Raw genomic sequence first — 27,411 nt, forward strand, 5'->3', positions numbered from 1 at the left:
AAATACTTATTTTTCCCAGCAAAACAACAGTTAAACATGTAACATTTAAGCAATAATTTTCAAGAAATTCCAGAGAGCTGAATAAGTTAGTTGCATCTCCGAGGGGATTTAATTAAAATCCTGAACTTACCTTTAAAGCATAGAATGGGTTGTGGATATGGATACAAGACAAACTTGGTTAAGCCACCCCACTGAGCCAAAAATTCACTGGAGATCAGTGATCTTGAAGATTGGGAGCAGCTGGAAGTCATTTTGTTGGTAAGTTTAACTCAAGCACTACCCAACCTTTCCTCAGGTAAGTAACAGGAGGCTGCTGATGAACCTAGGACAGTAGCTAGCATCATCAGTGTCCAAAAATGTCATAGATTTCTCATGTTGTTCTTCTGTTATTATTACTTAGAAAAAGGTTTGTAAACAGGACAAATTTCTAAAGCAGAAATCTATATGTTATGATCTATGGAACGAAGTTAGGATATTACCTATTTTTGTAAATAAAGTACAATTCTAACCTCACCTCACCAGTTTGTATTATGGCTCTTGTTCATGTTACACCTGCAGAACTGTTGTAGTTATTAAGTTTAAGCCCTAAAATATTTACTATTTGATCTTTATAGGAAAATTCAACAGACACTCACCTAAATAAGCTCCCCCAAGCTATATAAATTATGCATATCAGTAGCAGTGGAATAAAAGAAGGTAGTCATTGACAAAGAAAATAAAAAGTTGATCTTCCCAGCTCTGTACTTTTATGAGCTGCAGGTGAAGAGCATGCCCCTCAACTTGTATGTTTCCTTTGCTAATAGGATTCAGCCCACACCTCTTTGTTCTGCAATCCAGAGATACTAGTTTTCCATCAGAAATAAGTTTGAATGACCCTAAAGCCCAGCTCGCTGCAGGATCAGCTTCAATATCCTGATTTTTGTGCAACCCGCCCGGGCTGCCTAGACTCCCAGGCGCCACCTACCCTGGGCTGGGTCATTCCACTGGGTCAATCCTCTGCTCCTGGCCCCAGTTCTAACAAAGGGGAACTGCTGACCTGAGTAATTCAGTTCAATTGCTGACAGGAATCCTATTATCGGAGTGCCATTTCCCATTGCAGTCTGGGGATGCAGGCACACAGCTGTGCATTCACGATTACAGTGGAGGTTGAGCAGACACGTCTAAGTGCCAATGAGATGGGGCGCTTGGGAAAGGAGACATGGTATCTGCATTCAGGAAGAGAATTGGAACACGGATTTTAATTAATTAGTTTATTTATTTTATTTTATTGGTTTCTGTTTTTTGTTCTGTTTTATTTGGCTTTCCTCATTTCTCTCTTCTGTCAATCACTAAGTATCATCTGTGCTCACTCACTCTGACCTGAAGGGAAGCTTCAGGCAGGGAACCAAATCTCTCTGAGCTTCTATCCAGAGCACAGCTGGATAGCACTCCAGCAATGAACTTTCCCAGGCTAAAATGATAAGACACTTTCCAGGAGTAAATTTATAAAACCCAAGACTATTCCACTCAAGAAGTAATACTGATTAAATAATGACCAGGCAACAGAAATTTTAAACTTAAAAATATATCACAGAACAGGAATTCTATGCTTCCATCCAAAAGAATGGCATTGCCCCATTTGTTAGTAAAGGGAAAGACTTGGAAAAAAAATTATATTAAGTGAATTAAGCCAGGCCCAAAGAAACATAGGTCCCATTGTTTTCCTTATTTGCAATAAATAGTATATATCTGAGACAAGCAGAAATGGTCAGATAAGTTGGTGTTAAGTGAAGTGCACCCCAAAATAAGGACTCAAATGTTTTTTTCTTTCTTGTGATTGTTTCTAACATATTTATAAGATAATTTCTTTGTTGCTTTGTATGTCCCTCCCCCACGGTATAACCCCTGTTTTCACTGTATTTAATGTTGGTATAATTTGTGGAGGGGAAGGGAAATAACAAATTGTTTAAATAGGGATAAAGGTGGACCCATTGCAAAAATGAGATGTACAAGATGTTATGTTGAAAATGAAGTTTATAATTTTGTGGGGGGTATGGGAAGGGATGGGAAGGGGAAACAAAGGAGGAGGCAACAATGCTTGATAAGAAATGCACTCATGACCTTGCCCATATAATTATAATCCCTCTTACGGTATTTTCACAATAAAAAGGAAAGACAAAAGGAAAGCATTTAGGATAGTATTGCTTTAGGAAAACAATCCTGGACCTATGAGCTTATCTATTAATAAACCAGCTCTTTTACCCCATGCACTAGTCCCTTTCAAGCATCAATTTCTTTTAAAAATATTTATTATTATTTTAAAGGTGATATGCAGAAGGTTAGAATCAGATAAAGAATAAATTTGTGAACAATGTAACCCTTTCCCCAGGGCTCGCTCTCTCCCTCTCAATTTTTCCTTTCTGTCTGCACCCACAGTTGTATAGTTCATTTTGAACATAGAGTCTAATCACTATTTCATTTGTTTACCTTTGGCCCACCATTTCTGTTCCCCCTTTTCCACCCAAAAACAGATAAATAAGACAAGAGAAAATGAAAACAAAAATAGCAACAAAGAGAGCAAAGCCATTTTGTTTCCATTTCCTAGAGCTCATTTTGATAAATATCATTTTATATGGTAAGATGCACATAGCTATTGTGCCTATGTGATCTTCTCCTAAAAATGTGGACATCCATTTCTAAATCACTGTGGTACCTAAGAGAATGCATGTCTTTCTGTTTTGCCCAAAAGCTGATATGGAGTTTATCAGCTGATCTAGAACAAGACCCTAGGCTTTGGGTCTGTGTCCCAGTTCAAATAGTATCACTTACATAGTAAGGTTAAATTGGTCAGTGTGAATGCTTCTTAATATTTCTATTTAAAGAATATGAGAATGCAGCAATGAACATGAGTAGATGAGTAAATCAAACAGATACAAGACATATCTATATCTATCTATCTATAGATATGTATATGTATATTTTGTCTATATAATCTCTATATGATTCATATATATAGGAGAATTATGGAAATTTGGTCACTTATCAGGAAGACTATTTTGTAATTTGAAGGGAATGGATTAACATAGAAAAAAGTAAATAAAGTGAAGTAAGTCAAATAGAGAGAAACTACATGTTTCTCGTCTATGTGGATTATACCTAAATTATGAACATAGATGAAAACTGGCCTTCGATTTTTCACTGGTACACTAAAACTGCTTTCTTCTCAAGAGCTTGTTTAGCTCCCAGCTGCTCCACTGACATTTACCCAAATTATCACAAACAAGGCTATACTAAAACTACCAGCACAACTATGTTTATTGCAGCATTATTCACCATAGCTAAAATATGGAATCAACCCAGATGCCTCTAAGTTGATGAATGGATCAAGAAAATTATATATATTATGCTTCAATCAGAAAGAATGACACTGCCCCATTTGTTAGGAAATGGGAAGACTTGGAAAAAGTCATATTAAGTGAAGTAAGCCAGACCCAAAGAAATATAGGTCTCATGGTTCCCTCATTTGAAATAATTAGTATGCCTAGGAAAATCCCATCAGATGAGCAGAACAGCTCAAAAGCTATATACATATGACCATATAAGATGATGCTAAGTCAAATGAACCCCAAAATATGTACACAGACGTCTTTCTTTGTTGTTGTTGTTTTTAATGTTCTATGTGATTTTTTTGCTTCTTTTGTATGTTCTTCCTCCTTTGTCACTGTATTTGATTTTGGTACCTTGCATCTTGCATATATATTTATCTAATTTGGTGAGGGGTAGGGAAATAACAAAGTTCTGAAACAAGGACACAGGATAACCCATTCTCACAATGATACTCACAAGACACTATGTTGGAAATGAACTTTACAACTTTGGGGGTGGGGGAGGAAAAGTGGGGGAGGTGAGGGAGGGAAAGGATAGTAAGAGAAAACAAGAGAGAGGTAGCAATGCTGGACAAGCAATGTACTCATTACCTAACTAACCTGTCTGCACAGCATCTTTACAAGAAAATAAATTTTTAAAAAGAAAACTAATATGAGGTTATATTCATATATACACAATTGACTAACGTATAATATATACAAGGAAGATTTCTAATGGTGTAACTCCTTTGACTACTAATTTACAGTTTAAATAGTAGAAAGCTAAATCACTCTTTGTCCAATAGGGAAGGGGTGCAGAGAGAAAGAGGAAGGATGGGTAGTCCAGTCAATGATATATGTGAAAATGGAGCCAGGTGATTTGAGGGAATTGGTAGGACTGGGACAGATAGAAGGGAAAATGATGGAAGGAGTGACACTGATCAAGATGCATAGTACTCATAAACTGGCATGCTGAAACAAAAACTCCTCTGTACAACTAGTTAAAGATAATTAAAAATAAAACAATAGACTAAAGCTATTTAGTGGGGGAAAATGTATGATGGTGAAGACAATGCTTATGATCCTATATTTCATGGTATAAAGGCAGTTACTTTTTAGTAACTCAAACTAATGAGTAGGTAGCTAAAGCAATGCTATGACAACCTATGCAAATTCCTCTAAGTCATTTCCTCAGGGCTTTCTTCTGTAGAAATAATATTAACGTTCTCACTTAACATTCCAGGGTTGAGTGCTAAAATAGGAGATGTATTTCCAACTTTGTGTTAGCTTTCTACCAAAAATTAAACCTGTTCTCTTCACCTATTTAAATTCTAAATGTACCCCAGAAATCAGATTTTCCATGCATCCAGAGGAAAGCCCATTTCTTATTTCCAGTTATGTGAATAATAATAAAGAGATTTTGAGAGAAAAACTCATGAGCTCTGGCATGATTAAAGCAAAACTATCTGAAGACTTCAAAACATATTCTACTAAGAGCTCAGACAAGTCAGAGTTCTGGAATAAGTTTGTTTCAAAATGTATGTTTCATATCATATCATATCACATATATGTACATATATATCAAAGAAAAATCAGAAATAGAGAGTATTATGTTTTTTAAGACTCCAAATTCTTGCTCAGGGGCTTTGATTTATGGTATTAATTAGATTGAATTCTGACTCTATAGTTCTTATATTTATGTTTTTATTTAATGGGAAGGTCCTAAAGTTTCTGGTTTCCCTTCGGTTAAATAATTTCCGTGACATAGCATAAAGAACACTAATATTACAATGTCAAGTCCACTGCTGGCTCTTGTCAACCTCAATTTTTGCTTTAACTGTGCACTAAGATATTTCACAATGTATTCTGCACGTATATTCATTTATGTTCTGTTCACCAATATGTGGAATATGTGCACATGAATTCCTGTTTAACCAGATAACATTGAATTGTGCTTTGTTATGCTTTGTTCAGAAGCATTGTGATATCTTGAAGGTGTTTTTCTGCCTCAGTGGATTCAGTAAATAACTAAATCTTTCTTTTGTAATGGGGTCTCTTACAAGATATTAGGCATTCATTTGACCATCATATCTCATTATCACAAACTAGAAAAGGAGGTTGTGGACATGGAAGGTTATATTTAAATATCTCCTAACCTAGGACACAATTATAAAATTTTACTTGTATAATTAAAACCGTAAAATGGATTTGATCTCATTGAAATAGTTCAACAGGTACTTGAGGGGCTCTTTGTAAACTGTAAGTCTGTCCTAATGCTATACTTGGTGATAATGATAAATATCCTCTCCAAATACTCTCTGGCAGAACTGAGTTTTTAAATTTAGACTTTCCCTTTCTATTAATAAAGACAGAGAGAGAGAGCTTGGGAAAATATTCACTAAGCCGAATATTTTCATCTTATCCTAATCAACATACATGTTTCTACCAGAGTATATTAACCCCTGTGTATTACATCGATAGGCCAGGGGATGTAATTGGTTAGAGCAGAAGTTCTTAAGCTTAACTATACACCAGAATTACCTGGAGAGCTTATTAAAAAAAGATTTCTGGACCTTACCCCAGGTTTATGATCCAATAGGCTATACTGAGACTTTGTATTTCTAACAAGTTCTCATACATGCTGAAACTGCTGGCCTAGAGACCACATTTTGAGAATATCAGCATTCTCAGAGGAAATGAAAATGTCTCGGTCCTGCAGGGTATATCTTTCACAACAAAGATTTTTTTAACCATCTCAAAACAACTAGGCTTTGTTTTCAGTAAGAGATTTCTTTTTCTTCTCTGTCAAATTCAGAGCCTTCCTCCAGACTCATTCTTTACACCTTTTTATTTTCCTTGTCTCTTGCTGAGCAGTCTCCAGTCTTTTGTCTTCATCTCTATGCGGTTGGTACTTAAGTCTCTATCTCTAATGCTTCTTTCTCCCTTGAGACCTAGACTCAGAATCTCACAAGTTCTTACTCAACAAGAATTTATGGAATGAATGAATAAATGAATATATAGATGGGCAAGTGGCTGTTCAATGCCCCCAGAGCAATAGAAGTAGATGCTTCCACAGCTGAAGTTGTTTTGGCTCTAAATCCTTGTTTCTAATCCAAATTAACTACAGAAATGCATTATAATTCTCTATGATATTTTATGGAAATCAGAAGATAAGACACGGGTACAAACAAAGCTGAGCTAAAATTATTGTCATTGTATAAGATACCCAGGAAACAAACATAACTATAACATTAAAAACTTGCCAGAGTGGGATGTGAATAGGTGGACATAACTTCTGATTTGTTACTATGCCTTGGCCTAACAATTGCCATGATCAGTTTAATTACCACTATTAGCTGCAGCACTACCTGCCTTCCAAATCTGCTCCTATTTTCAGAAGTCTTTACCAGTTTATATGAACTAGGAACACAGTTTTTGCCTGCAGTTCATGTGTCAAACCACTTTAAGTTTTGAATGCAATACATCCGGGATGGATTCCAAAACCTGCATCAAAATGTTCAGTTTACAATTCTCAATTTTCAAATGATGTTTCTACTACCTAGGATACTGAATAGCACAGCTCTGGAAAGTGCAGGGCAGCTGCATTCATTGCTATGGTGATCCTCTGAATTAGTTTCACCATGTCAGAATGGCACTAAAAACTTTACAGACAGAAAGCTAGGAATTAGATGCAAGATTATGCAGTCATTATATTCAATATACATATATAAAAACTGAACTATGTGACTTGAGAGTAGGGAGACATTTCACTTAATATAGTTTTTCCCAGTCTTTCCATTTCCTAACAAATGGGACGATGTTATTCTTTCTGATGGAGGCATAGAATTCCATTATATATATATTATAATATATATGCCACATTTTCTTGATCCATTCATCTACTGAGGGGCATCTGGGTTGGGTCCTTTTCTTAGCTATGGTAAATAATGCTGCAATAAACATAGTTGTGCTAGTAGCTTTAGTGTGGTCTTGTTTGTGATCATTTGGGTAAATGCCCAAAAGTGGGATTGCTGGGTCATAGGGGAGTTCTATGTGGAGTCTTTGGAGGAACCTCCATACTGCTTTCCAAAGTGGTTGAACAAGTTTACACTCCCACCAATAATGCAGTAGGATTCCCTTCTGGGCACATCCCCTCCAGCATTTGTTGTTATTAGAGTTCTTGATTATAGCCATTCTAATTGGGGTGAAAAATTATATTGAGTGAAGTAAGCCAGGCCCAAAGAATCATATGTCCCATTGTTTCCCTTATTTGCAATAACTAGTATATGTCTGGGACAAGCAGAAAAGGTCAAAAGCTATGTACATATGACCAGATAAGATGATCTTAAGCAAAATGAACCTCAAGTTAGGAATACAAGTGTTGTTTTTTTTTTCTTGCTTGCTATTGTTTCTAAGGTACCATGAGATTATTTGTTATATTGTATGTTCCTCCCCCACGGTATAACCCCTGTTTTCACTGTATTTGATGTTGGTGTAATTTGGGGAGGGGAAGAGAAAAAACAAAATGCTTAAATAGGGATATAGGTTGACCCATTTTAACAATAAGATGTACAAGCCACTATTGAACAACACACTTTACAATTTAGGTGGGGGCAGGGTGTGGAGTGTAATTGTAGAAATTGGAGTGAAGGGATAGTAGGGGAAAAATTAAGGAGGAGGCTTGATAAGAAATGTACTCATTACCTTGCTTATATAACTGTAACCCCTCTGTACAGTATTTTCACAATAAAAAATTCTTAAAGAATCAAGGAAAAATAAGGGTGACATTAATCAAGACAAATTGTACTCATAACCTGACTTATGGAATTGTAACATCTTGTTACAACTACTTAATTTAAAAGAAAAAGAATTAAATTCAACTTTTGGAATGGCAGAGCCAGGACCTCTGAGAACCCAACCTTTGACATCAACTTGAACACTTGGGGAAATAAAATGTCTAAACTTTTTTTTCAAATTCAGGAAACTAAGACTGGTCTTGCCGTAACACAAGGAGTGCTTAAGAACAGAATGAGCTTTGTGTTGGTTTATTTTCCAAGTTTCACCTCCTTCACCCTATTTCACAAGACTATTAAAAGCCAATATTATTGTTAATTGTCACAAGTAGGAGCCTCTGGAGAGCACACTTCTGATCTGGAGTCTACCAAATGCCTCATTTTTGAATAACTGCCATTATTTGCTTTATGTCAGCTCATTGCAATTCTAGTTCCATCCTCAAAGTATGTACGTATTTGACTTGACTTATAGTTTGATCTGTATAAACAGCCATAGGGTACTAAAGAAAAAATGATTAATGACTATCACTTAACATTGTAACATTACTAAGGTTAATTGATTGGTCAAAATTTAATAAGTGAATGAAATTGGGAAATAACCATCAGGAATTTTGCAAAACTTAAGCCTGTTTTCTCAGGGTTAAATGTTTTATATGACTTCACACTTGATTGGCTGGCTTTTGTGGCTAGCACTGTACATGAGCCAACCAGCATTTTGCTTGTTGTTTGGGAGATGGAGCCTTGCTGACTTGGAGTTTTGCCAGTCAGCTGCACACTTCAGTTGAGATTTCAGCCTCCTGACTAACTGGGATTACAGGTATAGGGTTTTACTTTCTGCCCAGTTATAACTGGAAACCATGATCCAGCTATTTTAGATTTCCCATTCTAGCATTGATAACAAGACCTGTTATTGTGTCCAGCTTCCTGCCATAAAAAAGGAATTGTGTGGACGTTTTTTCCTGAACTGTTCTGGAACTACGATCCTCCTTAATCTCAGTCTTTCATATAGCTTCAGATGACAGGCATTCATCACCTGCCCAGCTATGGGTTTGGGAGATATCTCCTAAACTATTCTGCCCAGTGTGTCCTTAAACCTGCTAACTTCAACCTACTGAGTAGCTCGGATTATAAGCATATAAGCCACCAGCACCAAGAAGCATAATGGCATTCTTTAAAAATGACAAATAACTATAGACATGTTTGCACCTAATAGCAAAGTACATCAAGAAAAAACTTAAAAAAACAAAAAGAACCACAAGAAAGGCAGATACTAATTAAAATCTGAACAATATATATTTAATAATGAATGTGGTTATCAGAATACAATTTTTAAAATATATGTTCTCTTGGCCAGGCTCTTAGTTACCAATATCATCGCCCTGGATGCTCTATCACATTTTGCGTTGATTCAGAAAGTCTGAATATCATTGCAGAAGAATACTATGTTTAAATTCTTGGGCCAGAGCTCTGCTTCTTTAAAAAGACCTTCTACTTGAAAATATCTTGCCTTCAGCTCTATAAATATATGGAACCTTTCTTTTCCAGAAGATTCCATGCTCTGTCCTTAGCAGAGCATGGCCAGAGTAGAGGGGAATGTGCTCTATCTGTCTCTAGATGTGTAAGGGCTGCTAAAATGAAATTCATATTGTATATGCACAATGTGGTTACACTCTGATTATGTGTGCATGTGTGTATGCATTTCTGTTCCCTTTCCTCCATCACCTAGGTCTGTGTGGTCTTGTAGAAAGATAATTGTTTTCAGAAAGATAGAAGCAACCTCCGTACCTATTACCAGAGGCATAGATAAAGAAAATGAAGTCAATCTAGAACATGTCATCTTTTTCTGTAGTCAGAAGCATGAAAATGTTTGTCTTTACTATGCATTCATAGATCTTTAAAATAGTATTTAGCCAAAAAGTTAATAAGCAAAATACATTATATAACTTATAAATATGTACATTAAATTTATATGTGCATTTTATATGAATGTAAGCATATTGAGGCATAAAGTAACTTATTGTAGGTAGCTATGACAATAAGTCATAGAGGAAGCTAAGGAATATTGTAAAGATGAAAAGAAAAGTGAATTAGAAGTCTTGCCTCTTAAGTCAATAAAATGAAGAGCATCATGGGTGCAACTATTGCTCATTAGTGATCCAAATTTGTGGGTACAGGAAACAGTTACTTTCACTGTGACTTATAACAATTACTAAAGAAGCCAGGAGAATGACATCATTAAAGACAGTTATGAGGTTTCATCCTGTAAGTTCTAAAGTAACTGCAGAAAGATTGGCACACTGTCAGTGATAAAGACAGAGTGAGTGTAGACAGTCTGAGTAAAAAAAGTCAATTATGGGCTGGAAAGGTGGCTCAGTAGTAGAGGGCTTACCTTGCATGCATGAGGCCCTTGGTTCGATTCCTCAGCACCACATAAGCAAAAAGAAAAAAGCCTGAAGTGGCGTTGTGGCTCAAGTGGTAGAGTGCTAGCCTTGAACTGAAGAGCTGAGAGACAGCACCCAGGCCAAGAGTTCAGGCCCCATGACCGGACCCCCACCCAAAAAAAAGTCAATTATGCTTTATTGCTAGGGTGCTGGTATAAGACCCAAAGGGAAATGAAAATACCATTTTATTATAAAACCATAAATTATACATAAACTGAGAATTTCAAATTTTCCAGATTTATTACTTCTGTGTTCTATTTATTGTCAAAGAGTAGGACAGTACTGGATGAGAAGCAAAGGTAGGAATGAAGATGTAGAAAAAACTGGGTTCAATACACAAGGGTCATAACCTGCTTTGGAGGATGCATCTATCTTGTGAATACTATGACTCTTTTAGACAACATATTCAGTGTCACTCTGCAGGTCTTCAGAATGGTAGATCCCTGACATTGTGATGTTTTAAATTTAGGATTGTCCTTTTCCTTCAAGTATTTGGAAACAGTGCTGGACAACTGCCTCTTCTCAAGTCTAAAGCACTAAGGCAGGATTGAAGGGATTATTCTAAATCCAGTCTCTCTTGTCTATCATGTGTCTATCATACCCACATTTAAAGACAGTGCTTCAATCACAAGAATTTATGGTTTGAAATGAGATGTACATGACACTGTGTTGAAAACGAACTTTACAACTTGGGCAGGGGAAGAAGAAGTGGTGGGAAGAGAAAGAACAGGAGAGGGAAAACAAAGGAGGGAATAACAATGCTGGATAGGAAATGTACTGATTAACTTACTAATGTAACTGCAAACCCTCTGTACAGTACCTTTACAATAATATGCATATATATAGAAGAATTTATGGATTGATAACTCTAAATCCAAGCCATACCTCCAACTCAAGTTGCTACTAAGACTTTCTTTCTCATTATGAAGAACCTTATTTATGCACAGTTGTTTAGAAGATATATTTTGCCATTGTCCTGCCTTAACTGATAGTATATTAGAGTATATGGCCACCTCAAAAGCAAAACTCCTGTGTTGAGGAAAAGTTACAAAGCTCTTTGGTTGTTATAAATGTTGGTCCATAGTCAAAACATGGACAGGATAGCATTGCTGCTGCTATGTAGTTTAGCTTTTCACACCAACATATACATTGATTTTTCTGTCCTCCCAAGTCAAGTATGCATTGTTTTGTTTTGTTTTGCTTTTCACTCACCAGGCCAACACCAGTAGTCTTGAACTTAATGAAATTTTTCCCTGCTGTCTTTCATCATAGTTATTTTTGGGTCTTACATTATGAGGCTTTTTACAATCCAAATGAATTTTATGCTCATACAATTCCAAAGAAAGATAAGAGATACTGTAACAAGACTTGCCAAATTGAACTATTTAAAATTTGACTCTAGTGTTGTGCAATGTAGTTTATGAGCTCAGTGGAGACACCAGTTCTATGCTGTTAACTGTGCTGATCAGGGTAGACAGACTTCTAAGATAAAACCTCATGTACTTTCTCCTTTGATTCTATAACCTGAACTATATTTCTTTATCTCAAACTTTGGCTTTGTACAAACAACTTTATGGAGATACCATATATATCATATTCATTTAAGTTACAAGATAAAAATAGTGCAGATAATCTTGTGCTCTGGCTTACTGTAAACTAAAACCCTCATATAGAACAAATATTTGGACATTTATCATCTTTTCTTTCTTACTTTTTTCTCTCTTCTTTCTGTCCTTCCTTCTTTCCTTCCTTCATCTTTTCCCTTGTTTTCCTTTTATTTATCTTCCTTTCTATTTTATCCCTCACCATCCTCAGTATTTTCTCTCTTTTCCTCCACCTCTCTGTTTTTACAACTCATCAACTTATTACATAACCCATAGCGGAGTCAGTATCCCAATAGGCCTGTTCCTTGATTCAAGTAATCTTCAGTATGTTTACTTAGTTTTGTAGTCAATACCTCTTATCTCTGAGATGTGATTGCATTTTAGGTATTTCCAGTAAGAGTGTTCAAATAAAAGTTGAAAACAACCCCTGTGGAGACAGACATTCATCAATGTACCACTATAGGAAAATCTGGCCCCAAAGAGACAGAGCTCAGAGCTGTTTATGGCAAAATCTATTCTATTGCCCAATAGACTGTAGAATGGATCCTGCCAAAGTCTTCTAGATGACCTACTTCATAATAAGCACACTGTAAACCAGTTAGAGAACTATTTAGCTGCCAGTGAGACATCTGAGAAGTTTCATACAGATAGAAAAACTGTTAACATGTCACATGTGAAGATCAAAAGGGAAAGAGTAACAGGTTATAACTTTTTTATAATTGGTTTCTTCAGGACAATAAAATATGGTTGGAATGAGGAAAATTTTCAGATTTAATTAAAATTTGTAGCCAATTGACCTCAAGTTAATCAAAAAGGAGATTATCCTATGTGAGCTTCCCTTAATCAAGCCCCTTTTCAAAGAAATTTAGAAGAGAATCAAAACAGCCTTTTCTCTTTCCTTCTCTCTGTTTATCTCTCTCTTTCTCTTTCATTGGCTTTAAAGTTCTATGAGTCTACACCCACAAAAAAATGAATTCTATCAACTGCCTAAGAGATGACGTCAAATTAGATGATAGAGCAGCCCTGTGTAATACAGTCTCAAACAATTTTTTTTGGTTCCTGAGTAAAGTATTCAATTATTATGAGCTCAGTCTCCTGACCCACCAAAATGGTATGGTAATAAACAGGTGTTACTTTAAATAGTTTATCTGGGGTAATTTGTTTTATGGTCAAAAAATATGAAAGTATTAGTCAACCATCTTTTGCCTAAGATAGTTAATAGATAGAAAGATACCAGAAATCCTATCTCAAAGGATAGGTATATTTAAAAGAAGAACCATCCATGACATTGATAAATCATTATAAAATAAGATCTGTAACTGTGTCACCATTTTAAAAGAGAAAAATACCCAACGACATAGTGTGTCTCAACTGTAAGAGGAGAAGATGAGTGCCAATGCGAACTGACAAGAGCCTTCCAAGAAAGGTCACTGCTGCTGCACAAAGTCTAAAGGCCCTAGCTATCATTTCCCAGTCTGAAAGTATCATACCATCCACAGCTGTCAGCTTGAACAGCAGGAATGGTCTGGAGTTCAGAGAAACACTCAAACTCACAAGACACCAAAATACAGATATTGTGAGATTACAACTGAGCTTTTATAGCAATTCTACATGACTCAAAAATATAACTTCTGATGTCTACATATCTTTCTGTCTTAAGGATCTAGAAAACTTGAGAGAGGGAAAAATAATAGTAATTATGGACCACATCACTCTTGGAAGATATAAATTCAGGGATTATTTTTAAACTTTTCTGTATTGCTAATGATGCACCTGTCCAAAGACACTGTGCTAGACTGCAAGAGAACTAGATACAATCAATATCAGCTCTTGGTTATCAACAGCCTCGTTAACATTTGAAGTGTTTGTCCATTGTACAGTCACTTAGGCCAGGGTCTCATTAATTATAAAATGCTGTGCTTCCTTAAAATCATTGAGTTAATGTTGTACAAAAGATGTGCCAAGAGACAAACCTTTATACCAGAGGAAATACTATATGTGAGCCTTTCTGTCTCCCATTTCAGAGGAGACATTAAGCTCAATGCTTAAATGATTTCTATGGAACCACCATTGTACTCCACACTTCAGCACATCTTTTCACTGCTGCTTATGCTTCACATGTACATGCTGGCTCAGCTTTCTTTTTCCACTCATAATTTCAACGAGTTAAGTGGTATGATCTGCAAAGCGCATCTTCATTTTCAGGTCTTTCTCTTCTCTCATTTCATATTACTTGGCCTACATATAGTGTCTTATATATTTAGTTAATCCCTGGACCTATATTTATCCTAATGAATATAGGCCTGCCCTCCAGCCTTCACAGGTAAAGAGGGAAAAACTAGAATAGGAATTGTGATGCATGACTGTGTTACAAATGTCTTCTAAATGGAGATTACATTAGTATGGATGAAAACTCGCAACTTCTTTGGAAAATGGTCTAATACTGGAGATGGCTGGAGGATGGGGGAAAGCTTTGTAGTTATTTCACATCAGTTTCATTCTATAGCCACAAGTTGTGAGTAGCATGTAATATGGATTCTATCTATTGGTAAGACAATACTACCTTTTATCCACATTCTGAGGTCTAGTTTGTGGCTAATACCAGGAACTGAGATAAGTCATAGATGTCTTTAGTTGTTCTCACCAGGCACAACCTCACACATATGTATACATACATACTGCAAACCCATATAATGCACATACCTCAAATGCACTTTGAGCTTTGTCTGTACCTTCTAGCCTGTCATTGTAAGGACTGATTTTCTAACTCAGAGCTAATCATCCTGTAGTCAGAACAGTATTCCTGTTTCATAGCCCCATCTTGATGGCCTGGTTCTGAGAATATCTCAAGTCCTGTTTCATCAAGGTTACTCTATACAGGCCTTCAAATTTTAAATTAGTCACTTTTTTTGTATTCCATTGTGGCCCTGGAACCTATGACTTTAAATGTGATGAAGGAATTTTTCCATTGAGATGGTGACCACAAAGATTTCCTTTAAAGAGAGAAAACTTAACTGTGGAAGGGTGAGAAAGTTAAAGTGGAAAAACATTTATTCTGAAAGACTGGCATGAAAAAGAAAGAGAATTAGGATGAAACCTCTAAGGTAAAGTCATTGTGATCATTACTGGCCAAAAGCTCTTCAAGCATACTTTATTTCATACTTATAATCAAACTTTGAATGTGTGATACTAATGACATTTTGTAGTGAGGGAGCTAAGACCAAGAACTATCATGTGTCTTAAGTCTTTCAGCTAACGACAGACAGAACCATGTGGTCCATATTTGCCCTTAATCTCATTCCACAGTGTCTGGTCAACACTAACCTATTTTCTGGTTCTCTAAGTCTGACTCTTAACTCTCACATTGGTTTGAAATTCTTCAGCATTGTCTTTCAGGACTGGCTTATTTCTCTAAAGTTAAGGTTGTCCAGGTTTATCAATATTGTCAAAATAATAGTATTTCCTTCTTCCTCAAAGAAATTTCATTGTGTCTACATACCAGCATTTCTTTATACATCCACCCTTTAATAAAAGTGAAGCCTCATTTGATAGAGGTAATGAAGTGATACCTCATTTAATTTGCATTCTCATAATGAAAATTATTGTTAAACATTTTTTGTGTGTAGCTGCTTGTCATTTGGATGTCTTCTTTGGAGAAAAGTCTGTTTAGATCTTTTACCCATTTGTTTTTCCATCAGACTACTTATTTCTTACTATTGAGTTGAATTCACTACACATATCTAGGTCTTGACCCCATATCAGATGCACGGTTCGCAAGTATCACTTCTCTTCAGTAGGTTTTCTTTTTACACTGTTCATTGTTTGCTTTTCTATGCAGAGGCTTTTTAGTTGACCTGACCTAATTTGTCCACTTCTCCAGAGCCAAGAGTAGAAGTGACACTTGTGTCTTTCCATTGCTTATAAAATTAACAACCAGTATAACTCAGTTTTGCTTAGAATATAGAAAGGAAAACAAGATAATGTGATTAATCTAAGTGCTGCTATATATGGAGAGTAAGTAATCCCTTTCTCATCCCTATATTTTGTGTATAATAAAACTGATAGCAGCCAGGTAAGTGTTTTATATCACTGAGTTTCAAACGAATGTGGTATTAATCATTAATAAATTCAACTTTCTAGGAATAGTCTTAGAATTAAGAATAAACTTAAGAAGTTTGCTTGACTTAGGGAGTATGGAAAAATTGGAATGAGGTAAATACAGCAGGATTAATGGAACAAAAAGGACTTTTTTTTGTCAGTCATGAAGCTTGAACTCAAGGCCTGTGCACTGTTCCTGAGCTTTTCACTCAAGGCTAGTGCTCCACCATTTTGAACTATAGCTCTACTTCCAGTATTCTTTTTTCTTTTTTTTTTGCTTATGTGGTGCTGAGGAATAGAACCCAGGGCCTCATGAATGCAAGGCAAGTGCTCTACCACTGAGCCACCTTCCCAGCCCCAAAAAGGACTTTTTCATAACTGTTGCTGAAACACAAATGCAGTGAGTAACCACAAGCATACAGCTACACTGATTAAAAAATATATGCCATATCTCCTATAGGTCTAAAAGATTCTAGAAAATCTACAAATTTCTGAACTATAGAAAATAGTTTAACTACACTGTGGTGCAAAAATTGTCCTAAGTTCTCCACAACTGTTTCGATCAAGTGACAGATTTTGAATCTTCTCAGGTTTTACCAATTCTTTAGCTGATTAGATATGTTGAAAATGACACATTGGAAATATTGAAGCCAGAGCCAACAGGTATTTTTCTTGTTCTTGTCCTCTTGGGATATTCTGATTCCAGGCAGAGCTGGTTGGTTATCTTGAGGATGAAGAGGCCATTTGACAAAGATATTTGAATGTAAATTAGCAACAATCATCAAGAGTTGAGTGAAGCCATTTTGTCCCTTCCAATCCAGTCTGGCTACTTAATCACTATTCCACATGAGTGTCTATAGACAAAATAAGGTTATGGGAAACACAATTTTTATTTCTTTACACCATCAGATCTGGGGCCGTTTGTTACATAAAAATAGATAACAGATACAAGTCACTTCTATCATCATTTCTAAAACTGATGTGACCTGAAGTATCTCTTTTATTAAACACCCATTAAACATTTCAAACAGCTTAGTTCTGAATATGAGGAGACAGGAATTTTCGTTTTTCTGTCACATAATTTAATTAGTATTCTAAGAAATATCATTTGGGGAAATAAGATGATAGTTGGCCTCTGATTAAAGAAATTCTTCCCAGAAGATGTTCCTAGTATCCTGCTATGCTCAAACATATGCCTGTTGTGTGGAAGACAGATTTTAAAGTGTTTCCCCTTCCCACTGGAGAATCAAATGTGGCTCTGATCATCAAATCAATTTACAAGTCTATTTGCTCTTATTTTTTGCAAGTAAAATCTTCAGAATCTTAATCATTAATTATCCATCTGACAATTAGTGGAGGTATGTTTATCAGTCTTTTGAGTTAATGTTGAGTTATAATTTATTTTCTTCTGTGTTTTCAAACCTCAATCCTATATTATTTATCAGAAAAATTGAATAACTGTCTCATCACTGAAAATAAATACTACAAGTAAAGCACTAAAAGCCACAGGCAGCTATTAATAAGACACTTGAGTCAACAACTCTGCTAGATCATCTTAGCCTTGTTCTGATTTGTATTTCATTACATGCAATACCTAAATATACACATGTTCTGAACTTCCCTATCTTCTTCCTTTTTCTTTACACCAAAACCAAGGATGTATACTTTCTTTTCTTTTGATCTCTTTATGGTGTTTGTTTTTCTCCAGTAAAGGTAGTGTCTCTAAGTTAAATGCACTTTTATTCTAAAAGAATAATTTTGTATTCTGTTCCAAATCTAAATTCTCATTTCAAAACCTTACTCAATTTTATTTAACTTTCCCAAACACAAGGCTTCTCTTGTTGACAGTGAATTTGAATTTAGCATGTTAATATCTTTGTAGCACAACTGGTGTTCAGTATCAGCAGAACATGTGTTTATCTAAATAACTCAGTTTGATGGAACATTGGGCAAAACCCTATGTTACAAAATGTCATTTCCCACTGATATATCAATCATTATGTACGTGTTCATTTGGGTTTAATAGTTTTTAACTTTAAGGCTAATATAGAAATTCTCTTACTTCTGTAAAGGATTCACTCTTGTCAGCAGTCATCAGGACTAAAAGTTAAGGATATATTTGACAAATTTTCTTGAGAACAGAAGCATAGAGGAAGAAGACATGGATAGAAATAAGAGGAAATTTTGTGCATGAATATCCAGGGAAATGTTTTTGTCAGCTTAATTCCTTCATACCAGCTCAGTGTTTCTTATTTACAAGACACTGAAAATGCCAAGCCAATTTCTTCCAAAAGCATGAATTTCTACAGGAACATCCCCATAATTCTAAAGTAAATGATCTCAGACACACAGTAAATATATTAAGATAAAATGAAATACAGCTTACATATGAGATATTGATGATGACATATGTATAAAACTCTGCCCCAGCCCACCTCTCCACACCATGTATCTTCATCACCAGAAAGCTTATGCTGGTAATATATTGTAGAATCTTCACAGTCAACATCAAAATATAGTTGACTACTTTGGAAAATACGAAAAAAAATGAAGGAGTACTTAAAGAAAATGAATCTGTGGTTGAAAAACATTTACAAGTATGGTTTGGTGTTTAGGGAAGATGAAAGTGATGTTTGGTACTAAATGTCTAAATAAACATAGGATGCACTTCCTTCTAGAGACTGAAATTCTCATTTCCCTCTAGGAGACTAGGAATTAAACATTACCAAGATTAGAGGTAAATATTTCCAATTAACATTTACATTTAGATTTAAATGGAAAAAGGCAAGGGCATGTTCTTTTTCCTCAAAAGATTGTAGCTTGATGTTGCTATGAACAGTGAGACACATTGAGCGTGGATAGCTCATGCCTGTAATCCTAACTACTTAGGAGGCTGAGATCTGAGGATCATGGTTCAAAACCAGCCCAAGTTAGAAAGTCTGTGAGACTCTTACATACGGTTAACCATGAAAAGCCTTAAGTAGAGCTGTGGCTTAAGTAGTAGAGTGCGAGAACTGAGCCAAGCCCCAAGACAGGCAAAAAGGAAACAAAAGAAAGAAAAACAAAAAGTGAGACAATATTAGAAATGGTTTTTAAATGCTCTGAAAATAGTGCTAAGGGTTTACAAGTGAACTGAATGAGCAAGAGCTTCCAGAGAGGTCCATGAACCACTTATGAGGATAAAGTGGTTCACAGTAAATTTGCCTTTATAAATGGTTGGTTTTACTTTCCCTTCAACTCACCCTTTGTACCTGTTAGGCACTGTTTTGGTAAGCTCAATTATTAATTATTTTATAAATTTCATCTCATCTCAAGGATGAAAGCCCCTTGATGTGAAAAATTTAGGTTTTCAAGGTATGTATGAAGGTTGTATTTGACCTAAGAGTAACCCTGCTTTATGAACCCAGCATTAGTTGGTATGAGCCTAAGTCCATACATACCTCTTGACCCTGGACCCACCGTTTAAAATCTCAGTATAGTTTCTTCTTCAAAAATAAACAGTACAGAAAATTATCTGAATTCATCAGGATGTTCTGAAGGTTAAATAAGCATTAAAATTAAATTGTTGTTGTAAATAATTTCCAGGATGTAGGGTTTTGCTAAAATACATGATTCATAGAAGTTACCAATTAAAAGAATAATGGGCGGCCCCTATGCCCCCCCAAAAAAATCATTCAGTATAATGTGTATATACACACTGACCATATTATATTGAATAACTAAAAATAGTAATTAAGATTGTTGATACACATATATTGTCTTTTTTGATATCTTATTTTTAAATTTAATTTTATTGTCAAGGTGATAAACAGGAGGTTACACTTACATATATAAGGCAGTGAGTAAATTTCTTGTCAAACTTGTTATCCCCTCCCTCATTTTTCTCCCACTTTCCCTCCTCCCCAATCCCACCCCCTGAAGTTGTACTATTTATTTCCAACATATTGTCTTATGAGTGTCACTGTTGCATTGTTTCACTCTTTGTCCTTTGTCTCACCATTTTGCTGTTCCTCTTCCCTTCGCTAATTCAGATAAATTTATATATAATACCCAGGAAATCAAATACAGTGACAACAGGGGTAAACCACAGGGGGAAAAAAAACACAAAAGAAAAAAGAAATCACATAGTATATTTGAAAACAACAACAGAGAAAACCCTCTTGTTTTCCTATCTTGGAGTTCATTTCAGTTAGCATCATCTTATATGGTCTTATGTGCATAGCTATTATGCTCATCTGCTAGAACTACCCTAGACATATATTAATTATTAAAAATGAGGGAAAACAGAGGATCTATGTTTCTTTGGGTCTGACTTACTTCACTTACTATGATGTTTACAAGTCTTTCCATTTCCTTACAAATGGGGCAATGTTATCAATAAAACTATTCATTAACATCTGGGTTATTTCTATAATTAAGCATACCAAGTTCAGAAGCCATCTGATCTTTGAATCATCTCCAGCCATCATGCTTGTGAGGAATCAGAAAGCACACCAAGGCCATAACAGATATGCTCTCTATCCCAATCTAGACCTGGACTCACTCCATGACTATGTCTCTGATTCTGTCTAGCTTGTGTTACTTGAATAACTTATTGTACTATCAAAGTCTAATTTCCTATTTCAAAGAATTATTTTCAAGAATAGGTTCTATACATAAGAACTTATTTATTTCATAAGTATTTCAGTAATACGGGAATGCTGTTTCAAATAGGTAAAGACTGGTTTTAGTCAATAATATCAATCGCTGATTATAATACACAAAATGTTAATAACTGTAAATACAGGGGAACTTTAAAGGTGGAAATGAGAAATTTCACCAGAATTTACTTTCATCCCTCTCATTTTTTCATTAACCCAAAATTGCTTAAAAATCTATTTTCATTTTTCAACAATCAAAAATAATAAGGTATAGATAAGATTTTAAGGTTAGGTAATAAATTAATGTTTTACATATTAACACATCCGAATCCTTGGGAGTTGTTTCTTCTGGCAGAAAGAAATCCTTTTCATCTGTGACAGAAATGTTTAACACAAAACGTCAAGATGTCAGGAATTTAATCAAATAGTAATTAGCCAAAACATGGTTATATGATCTAACACTTGGCTTTATTTATTTTAGTTTAGCATTCATTTTCTTAATATTTTTATGATTACTATTATTATTCTGACCTGACCTCTTGACTTTTCTGTACTTAGTATGTTGCAGTTTCAACGTAGATATCTAACTTGGGTTACCCAGCTTCATTCAAATTCTCACATGTCCCAAGCTGAGTTATATAAAGTGACTCCCTTGTTGGTTTATGCTCTTGATATTAGCAACATAGGAATTGTCCTCCAATTCTGACTCTCTGCTGGCCTCGCACTGAGAATAAGATTGGATTCTGGGTCCTGGGAAATTTCTCAATGACTGAAAAGAGGGAAAGAAACAATTTCAAGTAAATTTAGAGTACCACCCTACTAAATTTCTTTCTTTCCCTGCTTCTACAGTCATCACTATTACTCTTGCTCAAAATCAGGAGCTCAATGTCTAAACCAAATATAGCTGAATCTATAATCAGTGGATCATCGTGATAAAATCTAAGTATAAAATATTGTCTTAGTGAAAGCTTTCTACAAACATAAAAATAAAGGGGAGTGAGAATGTTGAAGGGGGAGACACTGATCAAGATGCATTGTATCCATAAACTGCTTTGTTAAGTGGCGCTTCCTTTGTATAGCTGAAGATTAGAACGCATTTTAAGATGCAAACTCAATATTGAATATTTACAAGAAGACCAAACAGCCATGATAGAAACAACTAAAGGCAACATTACTTGTCTGAAAACAAAAGAAATCTGGGTTCCTTCCAGCACTACTGACAAACTAGTACAATGTAGAAATTAAAGGAGACACAATGAGAACACAATGAGACACATCCTGATCTTATTGCCTGACTTCCCTAAGGAGGGTAAATTGGGTCTGTTTTACACATGCATATGTCTGTGAAATTATTCTTAGATGCAGTCACAACCAAAACTGAGATATAACTAAATATTATGATGGAAAAATAAACTCAATTTTTTCCTAGTTGATGAGAGCCATGGAACAATAGCAACTTAGAAAAGAAAAAGAGGACATAGTAGAGCTATTAGAGGCTTATAGAAGAGCTGAGTATAACATGCCCGAATAGTTTGTGAATAAAAATGTATTCTTCAGATTCTATACTATAAAGAGGCCATGAAATATAGTATCTATTAATGGATGTTGACTTTCTTTTCCACTGAAGCTATGGGAAGAGCTCTACAAATCAGATTGGGTACATAGTTACATAGGATTTACAATATTCTAGCATTGATAAAGTAACAAGTAAAGCTTGTGCTTTTGATGCCAGAGGAGCATGTGTTTTCTACATTTCTATCCCGTAATAACATTGGGTTTCCAACTTAGACTCTAACCTAGGTGTTAAATTCTTGCTAGAGCAGCAGTTCTACACCAACAGTATTTAACTCTCAGGACTCATTTGGCAATATGCAAACACAACTGTCATAATCAAAGAGGGGTCAGCTACTGATACATACTTTGAAGAGGCCAAATGTCTACTGAATATCCGACAGTGAACAAAATAGTGCCCCCCAAAAAGTTCTTATCTGGCCTTAAATGTATATAATGTCAAGACTGACAAAACTATGTCTGAGCCAGGTTTCAGTGGCTCATGCTTGTAATCCTAGCTACAGGAAACTCTACAAGACTCTTATCTCCTAAAAACTAGTAAAAGAAAAAAATCCAGAAGTGGCATTGTGGCTCAAATGGTAGAGCACTTGCTTTGAGCAAAAGAAGCTCAGAGACAGTACCGGGCCCAGAGTTCAAGCCCCAGTATCTGAAAAAAAAAAAAAAAAAAACTAAAGAAAATTATATCAGTGTGACAATTATATGATCCTCCAGTCTCAACACATTGGCTGGCATTGAGCCAAGAAAATGGAGCAGATAGCCCATACTTAGACCTCAGAGAAAATGGGAGAAGGGGGAAGAGTATCAATGTTTAGAGAGGGAAACCCAAGTTTATGTGTGTTTTGAAAAGAAACTTAACTTCTGCAAGATACCAGGTAGATGATAGATAAGATAGATAATAGAACGATCAGAACGATCGATAATACATTATGATACAAAAGTAACATCCCAAAACAATAAGGAAATGAATATGACATGGAAAATGAAGAAAATTACAGAATTTAGCAATACAAGAAGACAGAAGTTCACCTAGATGATCAGTGATTTTTTTTTTAATGAAGAGAGAAGTTAGAATGAAGAGTCTGAGGCCTGAGTGACTCCAGCTAGCTGTCATCTTCTGAGGTATGAGTTATGCAGCTGACCATGAGCCCGGCCTGGGAATGAACAGAAGAAGCAATTCCTGGGCAACTAGGAACATAAACAATCCTTTTAAACAATCCTTGAGAAAATCGTGGGCAGGCAGGTGCTGGAGGGCACCATGACCCTGCAGTCAGGCCACAGGTGGTGTTTGTTTGAGAAAGGAACCCTGCAGTTTAGCATGTTTCTCCTTGAGACCCCTGTGGTGCAAGCCAACCAGTTTAAAGTATGTTAGCCCTAACAACCTGTTTCTGATCCTTTCCTGCTTTGTAGTGCACCAATTATGTTAAAGTCCCTGCCCTCCCTAAAAAGTGTATAAAAAGTACTATATCCCTGGGCTAGGGGCCTCTCAGTGTCTTGGGCTGCTACCATGTATGCAGGGGACCAAGCTCGAGCTTGCAATAAAGACTACTGTGCTTTTACATTGGTGATGGTCTCTGGTGGTCTTTTGGGTAAGGATTTCCGAATTCGGCTTTACAAGAGTAAACACTGCACTTTGCTATGTATATATATGACTCCATTCCCTTAGGCTTCCACAGTTGTTACTATGGGAGATTAAATATGATGGCAATTTATTTCCATCTTTTTCCTTTAAGAGTTGGGATCCATATCATCCTCACTTCCAATGGGTATGACTTTGTGATTGATTAATAAGATATTGATTCTCAGAGCCAGATTGAAGGGACTGAAACTTCTATTTCCTGCTTCTTGGACCTCTTTTGGGGGGAGAGGGAGAGAATTGAGATACTCAGGTCAAATTCCAGTATGCCCTGGGAATGTCAAACTGGAAAAGACACTTCAGGAAATGTGGAAAACAATAACAGAGGCACCAAACTTTTTGCTCACTTCTACCCAAATGTCAGACAGGTGAGTGTAATTGCCATGGGCCTTTCAGATCAGCCAGCTGGTAACTGTAGTGACCTTGTAACTCCACGTGAAAAAAATTGTCAGTTGATTTATATGTAAACTCTAGTCTAAAAACTGTATGATAAAAATTGTTTAAATCATGACATTTTGAAATATATATTACATTATGTTTTAGAGATATTACATTTTGGAGTATATATTATTAATCACCATATAATATTCTCTTATGAGCACTGATAACTATCATTTTAAAGTACCCTTACCTAGATAGTGGTATAGAGGAAAAGATAAAGACAGATATAAAAATCAAATAGACTCTGCCTGAGCATGACAGATTCTTACACTGAGGATGAAAACAGGTAAACGTTTCACTTTATAGACAGTTTATTTCAATTGATATTATCTTTAGATTAAAGAATTACAGTGCAGTTTATTGAAAAGGGAATGGCTTTCAACCTATAGATAATTTTTTTTTAAATTACCAGAATTAACTTCCCACCAGGTATGGCAAACAATGCCAGCATTAGTCACATTTGGATTCGAATTATTTTCTCTTATACTGACTCAGTTAGAAAGTTGTTAATTATGAAGACATTCATTCATTATCCTTTCCTTCTTAATTCTGTCTTTTCTACCTATAAAAATTCTCCAAATCTTTATCTTGGCAAAAAAATGAAAAAATAATTAAAAACAAACTTATTTTATGCTTTCCTATGCTTAACATTACTTTAAAGAAAAATGAAATGTTTCTCTAGTTTTCTAGTTTAGATTAAAACGTTGATATTATATTCCAGGAGGTTGAGATAGTGATGATGAATTTCAGGCTTTGGAAAGAAGAGAAGAGAGAGACACAAGGAGAGAGAGAGAGGGAGAGGAAGAAGGAAAAGGAAACAGAGAGGGGGAGGAAGAGACTGGGGGGGAGGAAGAGAGAGGAGGGAAGGAGAGAAAGTGAGCAAAAACCAATGGTAGATGATAGGAGGTAAGCCACTGAGAAAGCCAGAGAGTTATGTCCATGAATTTGCCTAATGATAGCAATTGATTTTCATTTTGCTAGTCCTTGGAATTGCATATTTATTCAACATATTCTGATTTTATGTCCTTTACTTAGAATCATATTCTGCTTGAATTTTCCCTAGGAAAAATATTCTCATGTTCTGAGTTTTGCTTTATACTATCTGATATTCCAATGATTTTTTTTTCCTTCTGGAAAAATATTGTCTAAGTTTGAAACCTGTTACTGAGCTGACCAGTACACTGTGGAACATATTTATGACTTTTCATTTTCTTGACAACAAAACATCCTTCAATAAATTTCTAAATCGCATGAGTCATTTCTAAATTTAACATTGTTAAACATAATAAGCTATGGTATACATCCATATTCCGTTATGTTGTCCATCGTAGTATACATAGGAATCTGAAAGATGTCCAAATTAGTAGGATGTTATTCTGATGGGTGTTTCTGGAGTCCAGGTGTTGGACTGGGAAGGTACTAGAAACAAAACTCAAACTTCAGATACTCAATCCTGGATACTCAAGATCTGGCTGGTATAGTAGAAGGGTAAATATTCCTGGTTATCACCCATAACTTTCAAGTGACCCAAAAGATTGAGACAAATAGAATTAGAAATCACTGTATCATACATATATTTAATACAACCAAACATGCTCATTTTTGAGAGAGCTAGTAGGTCACTGGGACTTAGTGTAGACTGTTGGCACATATTGAAAGTCCCCAGAAAACATACTTTAACCATTAGGTAGGTTTGGAACCAAGGATGGCCTTCAATCCTGATCCTCTCACATCAGCTTTCCATGTTCTGGAACTATGGGTCTTCATCACTATACCCAGCTTGGCTTCAATATTTGTAAAGATTAGAAATTTACTCAAGTGTCTGATTTCCTGGCTTTTGATCTGTGATAAAGATGCTGTACAGAGGGGTTACAGTTACATGAGCTAGGCAATGAGTACATTTCTTGTTTAGCATTGTTACTCTCTCCCTTGTTGTTCTCCTGTATCCCTTCCTTCCCCACCTCCTTCACTCCTCCCCCACCCCACCCTTGGAAGTTTTAGAGTCCATTTCCAATATGCTGCCTTTTGGGTATGATTGTTGCAATGGGTATCCTTGTTTCAGCTTTTGTCTTTCTAAATGAACATCAAGAAATCATCATTTCCTGGGTGTAAGTGTCTCACAACTGTATTAGTAGCTACTCAGAGGCTGAGATCTGATGATCATGGTTCCAAGTCCTGCTTGAGCAGGAAAGTCTGTGAGACTCAAGAGATTATCTCCAACTAATCACACACACACCAAAAAAATCCTGGAAATGAAGCAGTGGCTCAGGTGGTTTAGAGCTAGCTAGCCTTTAGCACAAAAGGCCAGAGACACACCCATGCCCTGAGTCCCAGCCCCAGGGTGGAGGAGGAAAAGGGGGGAGGGGAGAGAAAGAGGGGGAGGAACAGGGAGAGGAGGCAGTGGCAACAGCAGCCAGGTAACCTTGCCTGGCCAGTAATCCTAGCTATTCCGGAGGCTGAGATCTTAGGATCAAGATTCAAAGCCAGCCCAGGCAAGGCAAGAAAGTCCCTAAGACTCTCATCTCCTGTTATCTGCCAGAAATCTGGAAGTGGTGCTGTAGCTCAAGTGCTAGAGTGCTCACCTGAAGAGCTCAGAGATAGCAGGCAGGCCCAGAGGTCAAGCCCCACGACAGACAAAAAAGAAAAGGAAAAGAAAATTGAAATGATATTAAGCAGTTAAAATCAAACAGAATAATCCAATATCCACTGAAACTTAACTTGTAAAGCTCATGCATTTGACACAATTTTTCAAAACCCAAAGGAAAAGGATTTCTTTTTGTAGTGCTAGTACTGGGTCTCAAACTCAAACAGAGCCTCTGCTCCTGCTTGGCGTTGACCCTCAAGG

This window comes from Dipodomys ordii, unplaced genomic scaffold, assembly GCF_000151885.1.
Source record: "Dipodomys ordii isolate 6190 unplaced genomic scaffold, Dord_2.0 Scaffold144, whole genome shotgun sequence".
In the NCBI taxonomy this organism is placed as follows: Eukaryota; Metazoa; Chordata; class Mammalia; order Rodentia; family Heteromyidae; genus Dipodomys; species Dipodomys ordii.